The sequence below is a fragment of the Chenopodium quinoa genome, unplaced genomic scaffold (genome assembly GCF_001683475.1).
Source record: "Chenopodium quinoa cultivar QQ74 unplaced genomic scaffold, ASM168347v1, whole genome shotgun sequence".
Taxonomy (NCBI): Eukaryota; Viridiplantae; Streptophyta; class Magnoliopsida; order Caryophyllales; family Amaranthaceae; genus Chenopodium; species Chenopodium quinoa.
Window position 1 is genome coordinate 1,594,252 of NW_018743252.1, and position 11,286 is coordinate 1,605,537.

The window sequence follows — 11,286 nt, forward strand, 5'->3', positions numbered from 1 at the left end:
ACCTTAGAACCACTTGACAAGAATCATACTACGAAAAAGTGGAAGATATATTATTAAGCGGTATATTCGTAGGTTGTTTATCAGAATTACATAAACACTAAATATACCATGAGATTGTTTTCTAAATACCTAGGAATAGAGTTAGGGGAAGATAGAAGCCTAGTTATAAGATGTTTCCCAGAAAGATGTATCCTATTATTATGATAGATTCATAGAGCATGAATTCTAATCTTATAAATAATAAGATTACTCTCAATTTAATATATATTAAAAAAATTACAAACATAATCAAATTCAACATCAAATTAAAGAAATACGAAAAAAAATCAACAAAATTCACCTAAAAAAAAAACTATAGTTTCACGAATATCTTCCCCGAGTAAAATCTGAAGGATATCAAGAAACCGATAATCATGAAGGATATCAAGAAACCAATACAACAAAAGAGCATCATACTTGATCAACTTATCATCACCAAAAACTTGTTTAGGTGCCAAAAGCCTGAGTAGAGCATCATTCAACACCAATTTTCCAATGTTCAATGCCATTTTATACTTTGTCCAATACTCCAATCCCTCTTCTCCTCCAAGTTCCAACCAGCAAAGCAAGCCACGCCAATCTGCTGGATTTTAGAGTAGTTTCCTTCCTTTGCTAAAGGATATCATTGTATACGTGGTGAACTAGATGCTCAAATGTTGAAACAATCACCATAGAACCTGTGAAGGGGGCAGATTAAGATAATTAATTAATCAATCATCTCAAAAAAATATTCAAAAAATTGATAAACATAATTTGGGAAATGATCAGAAAAAAATATCCCCAAATTCTTGTGAATACACACAGATTCTTTACCTTCAAATTAAGAATCTTATAGGTGTACATTTTACCCTTTTAGTTATAGTTACTTTTAACTTTTTAAATCCATGAAAGCAACATTGCCTTCATACAAAAGAGACCATTAGTTGATTCTCCAGCGTTCAGAGAATATAGTACAAAAAGAGCTTGTAATCTAATAAGAAACAAAGCCAATAACCCAATTTCACTCTCCTTCAATCACTTTAACATCTCACCATGTTTGTATGCACAGTGAGCATATTCAACTATAATGCTTGTAATTTGAAAACAAACAATCATCATCATCATGTCAACTACATTCATATTGAAGCTATCCATTTCCTATGCTATAGTTCTGTAAAAAAAGAAAATTAAAATCTAATACCTTCATTGATGTAGACCAGATAATGCTAAAATGATTGCAATTTGAACTTGATACTTAGGCACAACTCAAAAAAGAGGTCATGCATCTGCGCTGCTATCTGAGAAAGGGATAGCAGTTTCATGTCACTGCCATTGGAATCGCCGATCCATGGCTCAAAGTACTCAAAACAAATCTTGCTGCTATAGATCGTAGTGCTAGTAACACACAATCACCTCCAAGCACCTAAGAGTCCAAGACAAATTCTAGCAGCTAACTATACTTTTCCATTCTGTCAAATATGATTACTCATCAGCTGAGATATAATACATACATACTTAAAAATTTTGGTAAGTCCAAGGTTCAGAATATCAACCATAAAGCCATAACTATAAGCATGAATATCCATATCAACCCTACAAAAATAATCATAATCAACCTCTCAATCTCTCACAAGGTTTAGCAGAAGGTGTATATAATCCAACTCAAGCAAAGACCATTTACTCTACAATGAATGGAAGTATAGAACCATAAGCAAAAATATATTAATAGATCATGTTATTATTAAAGAATAAACAAATTTTGCCACCCTATTCCCTGAGAACAGAATGTATTACCTGCATAATTCTATATCTATATCTATATAACTCTTTAAAAAGTCCAAGGCACCAATACTGTAGCACAATTTACTGTTCCTTATGAACAGGAAAATACCACAAATGCCCTCTGCCCCCTTGGTTGAATTGCCAATTTCACCTAGGTTATTTTTGTCTTTTGTGTGAAGACTCTTCTGCCCCTCTTTTTTTTTTTTTTTTTTTTCCTTCCCTGATTTTACTCTCTACCATTCATTTTATTTCTTCACCTTTGAGTTGCTTTTTTCCTCTTCTAAGGTACGCTCAATCTCTCCTCTTGATTGAAGTGCGCACTCTGAATCCTCCATTGAAGCGCCTTCTTAGCTATCTCTCCTCCTTTGAAGCAGCTTTTGAGGTACGCTCTTAATTTTTTTAGTTTGGCTTTTAAGGGGAATGACTCAATTACTATCACGGGCGTATTTTTCATGAGATTTGCAGTTTTTAATTTGATTTTTGCAAAGAAAAGTGTTTCAATTTTAAACTAGGTTTTTCTGCAAAATTGTAGGGATCGGTTTCGCTAATTTAGTTTTCGAAGAACGGTTGTTGGTTTGATTGTTATTTGGTAGCTGTTAAACCGGTTTCGCGCTATTTGGGTGATTTTTGAAATGGAGCATTATACAGGTTAAAATGAAAGGGTAAATTTAGGCCATACCAAATGTTATTCGAATTGTGTACCATTACTTTATGTTTGATTTGTTGAAGTTTGAATATTTCTTTCTGCCTCTGTTGATCAGATCATAGCTTAAGAATTTTGTAAGGAATGAGTGAATTGGGCTGATTGCCTGATTTATTATTATTACAATATTTCTTTTATTATTATTTTGAAGTTCAATATAATTAATAGTGTAGGGTTAATTTCATGTTAGTTTGACTCTCATGAAAGTGAATAAATAAATAAATATTGCCGAATCTAGAAATTACAGAATCATACCCTGCTATTCTATGCATAAAATTCCAGTCTTACTCGTCTTGATTTTTGCAGATAATTCTGAACATCTCAATTAACCATGCATTATGAAATTGGTTGATAATGTTATAAAACGAATTGACAATATCCTTATTCTATAAAGCTTATAACTTCATTAAGTTGAAGTCTTGGACTGACATTTGGTTGAAAGATTTAGTAAGGAGAAAAAAATAGAAAAGAAAGAAGGTGAAACCATGTCATGATGTGGGATTACATTAGAAAGGCTTTAATTTTTTCCCCTTCCTTCGTTGTTACTCACTTTGTCCCTTATTTTTTGCCCCATTACAAATATATGGGTCAAATTTTTAAAACTTTGACCATTAACTCTCGTTAATTTATAAGTGGTAATATATTCAAATGGCATCTTGTTAGGATCCTCTCATTATATGTTTTTATTAATATCAAGTTTTTATAATTTTTACGCGTATAGAATTGGAGATACGTTTAAAGACACGTTTTGGAGACCATGAAAAGTCAAATGGGGCAAAAAATAAGGGACAGAGGGAGTACTTAGTATCATACATCTAGCTTTAGATGATTGGATTTCATTCCCCATTTGATGTGATTTATCCATATTTAGTCGATGATTGTTTTTGTCCAATCATCATTTCAAGCCTTCAGGGTGAGATTTTAATTTAAAATTTTATTTATTTCACAATTAACTTTATAAATTATTTTATAAAAGCTCAGAAAATATAATTTATGGACCAGGTCCCTCAAAAACTCTAACCTAAGGCATGGCCTTCAATGTTATTAACGAGCTCTTGCTAGGTATTCAGTAGCAGGATTCTCCATGAGTAGTGGTTTTGGTTGATATTATGTTTGTGATCATCTTGCTTTACTACAAACAAGTGGATGACACATTTGTGTATTTGATGATTTTCTACTGTAAATATTAGTTTGAGTGTCATAATTGAAGTTTGTAGACAAAGTAGAAGGGAGGCAATCTATTTCGTGTTGCCTTTGTGTCCTTAGATGAACTTAACTTTCAGGGTGCATGTAACTGGTCTTGTGTGATATGATGATTCACAGTGTATTTGCTGCTTCTAACCCTAATAATTTTGCCATTACGGAGGTTGTGTCAGTCTGCTCAGCATGAACCTGCAGCAAGCTGCGCAGCCAAGAACTTCTGCTAAAGGTTTAATCGCCGCAGAGTTGAAAAAGAGAACAGCAACAGGATGGATATAAAATCACAGCCTGGAAAATCAAATCCCGATAGAGTGACAAGTGCAGGTGAAGATCTTTAATATAAGTGCTCCACTAATTTGTCATTTGCAACTTCATAGTTTTATTTTTGATGCATGTATAACAAGTGGCAGCAGAAGTGTAGGGTCTGAGAGTCCTTCGCGAGATCGACTTGTGTAGTTGACAACCTGTCTAATTGGACATCATGTAGAAGTCCAGGTTAAAAATGGATCGGTTTACTCTGGAATTTTCCATGCGACAAGCGCCAATAAAGATTTTGGTAAGTTTCATAGATGTGAATCATTAGTATTTCATGCCTTTCTACTGTCATACAACACTGCAAAATTGACTGTTGTGGGAACATTGCCTCGTGACATTTCCTTTTGGTTCACTCTCAGGGGCTGTCTTGAAAATGGCTCGATTGATAAAGAATGTCTCTCTTTAGGCACAAAAGGTTACCTCTGATTCAGTTGTCAAGGCTCCGTCAAAAACTCTTATAACACCAGCTAATGAACTTGTGCAAATTGTGGCTAAGGCCTTCGTCCGTACTCTTCGTTTTACAGGTTTTTTATGTACAGGGAATGCATGATTGAATCAGGTATAAATTATTGTTTTTTGAATTGAAGAAGGGACTTGTAGCCATTGTATGTGTTCTGTGTGTTATAACTATGATTGGCCAACAATACCCGTAGCTGGGTTGGATGCAAAGCTTGCTCTCATTGGTGTTTTGCTGCCTGTGGTGTTGAGAATACTCTAATAAGACATGGCCTTTGCTTGAAGGGGTTTTTCCTTTCTTAAATTAGGTGGGGGATTAGGCGGGGGATTGGAAGGATGAGTTTGGCTTCATGTTAGCTGACATTTTGAAGCAAAATAAAGTAAATAATCAGGCATGAGATTTGAACCCGGGGTAAGGACAGCTGATTTCGATAGGTTTATAGCTGAGTATGAGAATGATCATACTTCTTATTGTTGGTCTGCTTTGATTAATTTCAGGGCCAATAAGGAGGAGATCGAGAAGGAGGCTCTTTACCGAGTTCAAGCTCAAAAAATTCTGAAAAGTCGAAAGAGTTCAGGCTCTTCACTCTTTTGTGGGGTGTGCTGCAGAACAACAACCTCATTGATGCTTTGTGTTTAATCTTGTAATTTATAGCTTAAGTAGCAATTACATTTGAGTGAACATGTGCAATTTTTCACGATTTTTCCCCCTTTTTCCCTTCTGTATTGTTATGGGAAATTCGTTAACGTAATTAGTAATTGAAATTGAAGTAGCATTCATTATTATGAAAGGATTGTAGAATTAATACTTTTATTATACATGCAATTCAATATGCAAAGATATGTAATTCTAACTACCTACCCTACAGGTTATATCTTAAATATTACAATATGGCAACACTTTTAAGACAATATTGATAGTCCAAAGGATAGTCCAAAGGCACATACTCTTTTATACGCAAGTTACCAAGAATTACATTAAAAAAAAATTAATTACCTACAACTTAGACCAACCCATACTATATTCATCATAATTTGAGTGAGGGTGGGTATTTACGTTAAAATGGTCCAAGAAGCTTTCATTTTACCAATCCTCCAATCATGTTGTTCGCACCACTCAATTTGCCAATCCTCCAATCACCTTGATCGCACCACCCACTTTGCCAATCTTCCAACCGCCATTATCGCACCACCCAGTTTGTCAATCCTTCAAACGCCCCCTCAAACCAGTGCGATTTTTTGCTTTTCATTGATTTTAATTTATTAAATGTTCGTTTTATACACTTTTCCTCAAGTACGAGTGAAGTAGGTTTGAGAAGTGAGTTTTGGTTTTGAATGATTTTTTAATTTTTCTCTTCTCATAAGATCCGAGACTTCTATTAAAGCATTGAGCTTTCTCTCCTCCATTGAAGTTTATTTTCCAATCCATGAATTTCAATTTCAATTTGGCAAATAAGGTATTGCCAATCTTCCAATCGCCATAATCACTAGACCTAGTTTGCAATCCTCCAATCGCCTTGATCGCACCATCGAGTTTGTCAAATCCTCTAATCACCTTGATCGTACCACCCAGTTTGTCAAGCCTCCAATTGCCTTGATCGCAACACCAGTTTGCAATCCTTCAATCGCCCTGAGCGCAACACTCAGTTTACCAATCCTCCAATCCCCCCTCAATTAAAATTTTGATACTTGGGTCTTGTTCAATTTATTTATTATTCTAATTAATTATGATATTGGATTATTTATTAAATGTTTAGTTTTATGCAGTTTCCTCATATACGATTGAAGAAGGTTTGATAAATGAGTTTTGGTTTTGAACGGACTTTTTTTTCTCCTCTTATAAGATCCGAGACTTCCATTAAAGTGGCGAGCTTTCTATCCTCCATTGATGAAGTTTATTTTTCAACCATTGAATTTCAATTTCAATTTGGCAAATTGGATGTTGCCAATCTTCCAATCTCCCTAATCGCAACATCCAGTTTGCAATCCTCCAATCGCCCTAATCGCACTACTCAGTTTGCTGATCCTCCAATCGCCTTGATCGCACCACCCATATATTATGTCAATCCTCTAATTGCCTTGATTTCACCACTTAGTTTGTCAATCCTCCAACCGCCATGATCGCAACACCCAGTTTGTCAATCCTTAAATCGCCCTGATTGCACCACCCAGTTTGTCAATCCTCCAATCGCCTTGATCGCACCACCCAATTTGTTAATCCTTCAATCACCCTAATTGCACCACCGGTTTGTCAATCCTCCAATCGCCTTGATTGGAAAATAAACATCCAGTTTACCAATCCTCCAATCGCCTTGATCGTACCACCCAGTTTGTCAATCCTCACATCCCCTTTATCACAAGTAAACCAATAAAATAATGATTAACATAAAACATAAGCTAATTAAATGATAATAACCAATCAGAGATCGCCAAATTGGGGGACTGCGCGCCATTATTTATGATGATGCAAATTTGTTAACAAAGACATTTTGTATTCATATAGCTTTCCATTTGAGTTAAAAGTATCCTTTCAACATTTGATGCCCCAAGTGATTAATTTTAATTCGTTTAAAGCAAAGCTCTTAAATTCGATTCTAATTCATAATAACTATATTTGGCACCAAAACATTTAACAACCCATTAAATTTCGAATAAACAATTTTACAATGAGTTCTACTACTTTTGAAACCATAAGTAATTTATTGAAATTATTTTGCTAATCAACACACACATATATTACATTAATTTATCAGCAAAACAATCCATTCCATCAAATTTCATCTTTGTTCAACGGTAATAGATATACCTGACTCCGTTACCAATACAACATTAGAAATAATCTACATATACAACAACGACTAATTACACATTAATCACCGAGCATAGATCACCAAATTAAGGGACCGCGCGCTACACGCGCAGGCCAACAACTCGTTTAAAAAAAAGAATACCAACCCAGTTGATTAGGGGATTTTTCCCCACCAATCACCATCTGACAAGTGGACCAATCAGGTTTCGCCAATGTGTCCGTCACATGGGCCAATAGGAGCCTGCCACGTGTCAAGCAATGATCCGTCCACTATGGACCAATTACGACACGACACGTGTCCTTCCCATGACACCTGGGATAACCGGTCACCTAGGCCCAACTTCCGAGGGAAGCCCAATCAGCCCAAGGTTAACCTAAACCTAGATTGACACGTTTCCCGAGGTTATAAATACCTCCCTTAATCCTCATTAAGGGAGAGGACACGTTAAAAACGCAGATTACACACATTAAACACTCTCACCTAGAGAGACCCAATCACTTTAATTTCCGCATTAATTACTCCTTAATCAAGTACTAACTTGACCGTCGGAGGCGGATCTCTAATCATCCGGAGCATCCGTTTGTTTTGCAGGTACAGGCGTCCGGTTCCAGTCTCGGAATTGTAACTCTCCCGCAGGACATCAGAAAACCCCGAAACATCTTGGCGCCGTCTGCGGGGAGAGTACTTCTGAGATGGCATCCACGTTTGTACCGGCTCCTGAAGAGAGACGTCCCCTGGACGACCCTCTAGTTCAGTCGGACCACGATACTGAGAATGAATTTGAAGTTGAAGCTCACACAGCTTTAGACGGGACCCTAAGGGCCCGACGTGCCCGTCATACCGAAAGGAGGGAACGGGAACATCTTCAAACTGGAAGCGAGCCAGCAGGCGCACCGCCTGTTCGGCAGCAGCCGACTGATGGGTCTGCTCTCATCACAAGGAACGAACTCATGACCTTCATGAGGCACTTCAAGGGAGAAATTCAAGAGTTGATCAACAAGAAAAGCCGCCTGCTCTGGACAAGGAGCAGTCGGCTAAGAAACCCTCCACTTCACGGAAGAGGAAACCAGTTCAAGGGCGAGAGGCGACCCCTCATCCTAAATCTAGGAAGTGGGAGCCACCTGCCCTTGATTTCACAAAATACCGTTTTCCTACTCCAGGAAATAGAAAACCTGTTCGTCATATTCAGGCGGACGGGTCGAGGAAAACATACACAGACGCTCGGCTACTGCTAGAGCAGAAGAAGAGTGACCGATAATCAGAGTCGGCCTCTACTTCAAACTTCCAAGACAGTCTGCAAAATACCTCGATGAGGCATACTCAGTCGTATCATGAGAGTCAGTCAGGCGGCACCTCCCGTCAGTCCGACTTTCATAGCGACCAGGCGGTACCAAACTTACCGTTTGTACCGCAACAACAGTATTTTTTACAGCCACCTCCGTTTGGTGGACATGCAGCAAAAAATGTCCAACCTATGGACTGGCAGCTACGGTTGCTTAGACTTGGTGAACATCCGTCGGCCTTCTCCAAGGAAATTATTGAAGCCGCTCAGCCGGCCAAAGTGAAAAATGTATTAGTAGGCGCCTATGACGGCACTACTAACCCAGAAGACCATCTGATGGCATTCACCAACCTGATGTACCTTCAAGGGTTGGATGATCCCACATGGTGCAAGTGTTTCCCAGCGACTCTCAAAGGAATCGCACAACAATGGTTCGGCAACCTGCCAACTGGTTGTGTAAATAACTTCAAGACGCTTGCTTACTTATTCACCTCCAACTTCGCCATGAACATCCCTGCGAAGAAGACGACCCTTGATTTAGGAACAATTCAGCAGGGCGAGAAGGAGGGGCTTCGTTCTTACATCAGGCGGTTTAACCTGATGAGAATACAGATTCAAGGGTTACCGGATGAAGTAGCCTATACTGACTTTTTCAGAGGTCTCAAAGACGGGTCGACCTTCAAATTTGATTTGGTCCGAAAGAGGGTGGCTTCAACCCTTCTTAAAGTGTGTTACTCCAGAAAAGGGACGAGAGATACTAGACGATCTTCACTCTGGTTACTGTGCTTCCCATATAGGCGGTAGGACGCTTGCTCAACGGGCAAGGCGGCAGGGCTACTTTTGGCCTATTTTAGAAGCAGATGCAATGGAGATGGTGAAAAAATGTGACAAGTGCCAAAGGTTTGGCAAACTAATTCACCGTCCGGCTACTGACCTCACTACCATTCATAGCCCACTACCGTTTGCTAAGTGGGGCATGGATATTCTGGGTCCATATACGCCTGCTACAGGCGGAAGGAGGTACATACTTGTTGCCGTCGACTACTTCACTAAATGGGTAGAGGCGGAGGCTGTAAAGGGAATCAAGACGAAGGATGTAATTTCATTCATTTGGAAAAATGTCATCACTCGGTTCGGGGTTCCCATGTCTATGGTTTTTGATAATGGTCCCCAATTTGAGACGTCTGTTCTCAAAAGCTGGTTGGGTGACCAAGGAATTGCACACTACTTTGCATCTGTCGGCCGTCCACAAGCAAACGGCCAGGTAGAAGCCTTTAATAAAATCATCTCAGACGGTCTCAAGAAAAAGATTGAACGAGCAGGCGGCCTATGGGCGGATGAATTACCACATGTTCTCTGGGCCATTAGGACGACTGAAAAAGGGGCGACTAGAGAAACTCCATTCCTCCTAACTTATGGTGCGGAAGCTGTTCTTCCAATAGAACACTACGAGCCGACTCTTCGAGTAATGCTATATGACGAAGAGGCAAACTGGGAAGCCATGCGCCTGGCATTAGACTCACTTCCTGAAAGGAGGGGCAATGCTGTCTTGCGCCATGAAATTTACTGCCTGAGAATGACTAGATCATACAACAAAAAAGTACACAGGCGTCCACTCAAAGTGGGGGACTTTGTACTAAGAAAAATGGAAGCAGTTGGTAGGGCTAATGAGTCTGGCAAACTAACTCCCAACTGGGAAGGACCCTACCGAATCTGTGAAGAGGTCAGGGACGGTACCTAACGTCTGGGAACACCAGACGGACAACCGTTGCCTCGAACTTGGAATGTAGATAATCTTAAGAAATATTTCTTTTGAATGATGTAAATAGTCAAGGGCTACTTAATAAAAGTTTGCATACTTAATATTCAATTTTGTACTAAGAGGGGCACGCCTACTAACAAACAGTCGGCTACTCACCATGTTTAAATTTTATTCTTACTTAAGAGGGGCATGCCGCCTATACATTTACAGTCGGCTACTCTCCATTGAGTATTTTACTCTATCTTCAGAGGGGCATGCCGTCTGTACCTTTACAGTCGGCTACTCTCCATTAAGTATTTTACTCTATCTTCAGAGGGGAATGCCGCCTGTACCTTTACAGTCGGCTACTCTCCATTGAATATTTTACTCTATCACCATAGGGGCATGCCGTCTGGACATATAGTCGGCTACTCTCCATAGAAGAGGGTCGACTGGTTCCAAACACACAACCACCCCCCTTATACTTAACTAAAAATGATCAGGGCCTGGCCGACCCTGTGCCTAAACAGGCGGCTACCCTCCTTTTACTTAGCGCTACGTTCACCAAGAACTAACCAAGGCCACAGGCCGAATGATCAGACCAGGCGCCAAGCCAACTGATCCAATCTTCAAAACTAATACGACCTGTCCCAACATCATAGCAGGCGTCCGGCGGCATCCCTCCGGATGAAATTCGTCGCAGAGAGCAGCTCCCTTTTGGGTGGAACATTGCTCTATAAACTAATTACACGGCACCTATACGACTGTCCCCAAGGGAAACCACGTAGCCGTTTTTGAGACAAGGATAACTCTATCACTAACCAAACCAGTGGTAGCAGTTGACATCTGAGTCAGATGACCGCCTGTATTACTTGGGATAAATGCAGGGGGTACCTCTTAAGTTAATAGCCAACAAACATTGGCGAATCAAAAGGTTCAGCCGGCCTCTGCCGCCTGGTACCTTTACTACTCAAGCAGG

General features: G+C 39.3%; 1 long non-coding RNA gene across 6 annotated transcripts; it reads left to right on the forward strand.

The window, feature by feature from the left end:
* The first annotated feature begins 1,957 nt into the window (after window positions 1-1,957).
* On the forward strand, window positions 1,958-5,328 carry LOC110735004. Of its 6 annotated transcripts, none has more exons than XR_002513969.1 (5): window positions 1,958-2,182; window positions 3,870-4,259; window positions 4,378-4,577; window positions 4,672-4,886; window positions 4,973-5,328. It is a non-coding gene; the product is annotated as an uncharacterized LOC110735004 (long non-coding RNA). The 6 variants fall into 6 exon arrangements; XR_002513966.1 differs by having other exon boundaries at window positions 1,968-2,182; window positions 3,870-4,027; window positions 4,108-4,259; window positions 4,378-4,886; XR_002513967.1 differs by having other exon boundaries at window positions 1,968-2,182; window positions 3,870-4,027; window positions 4,114-4,259; window positions 4,378-4,886.
* Window positions 5,329-11,286: the final 5,958 nt, after the last annotated feature.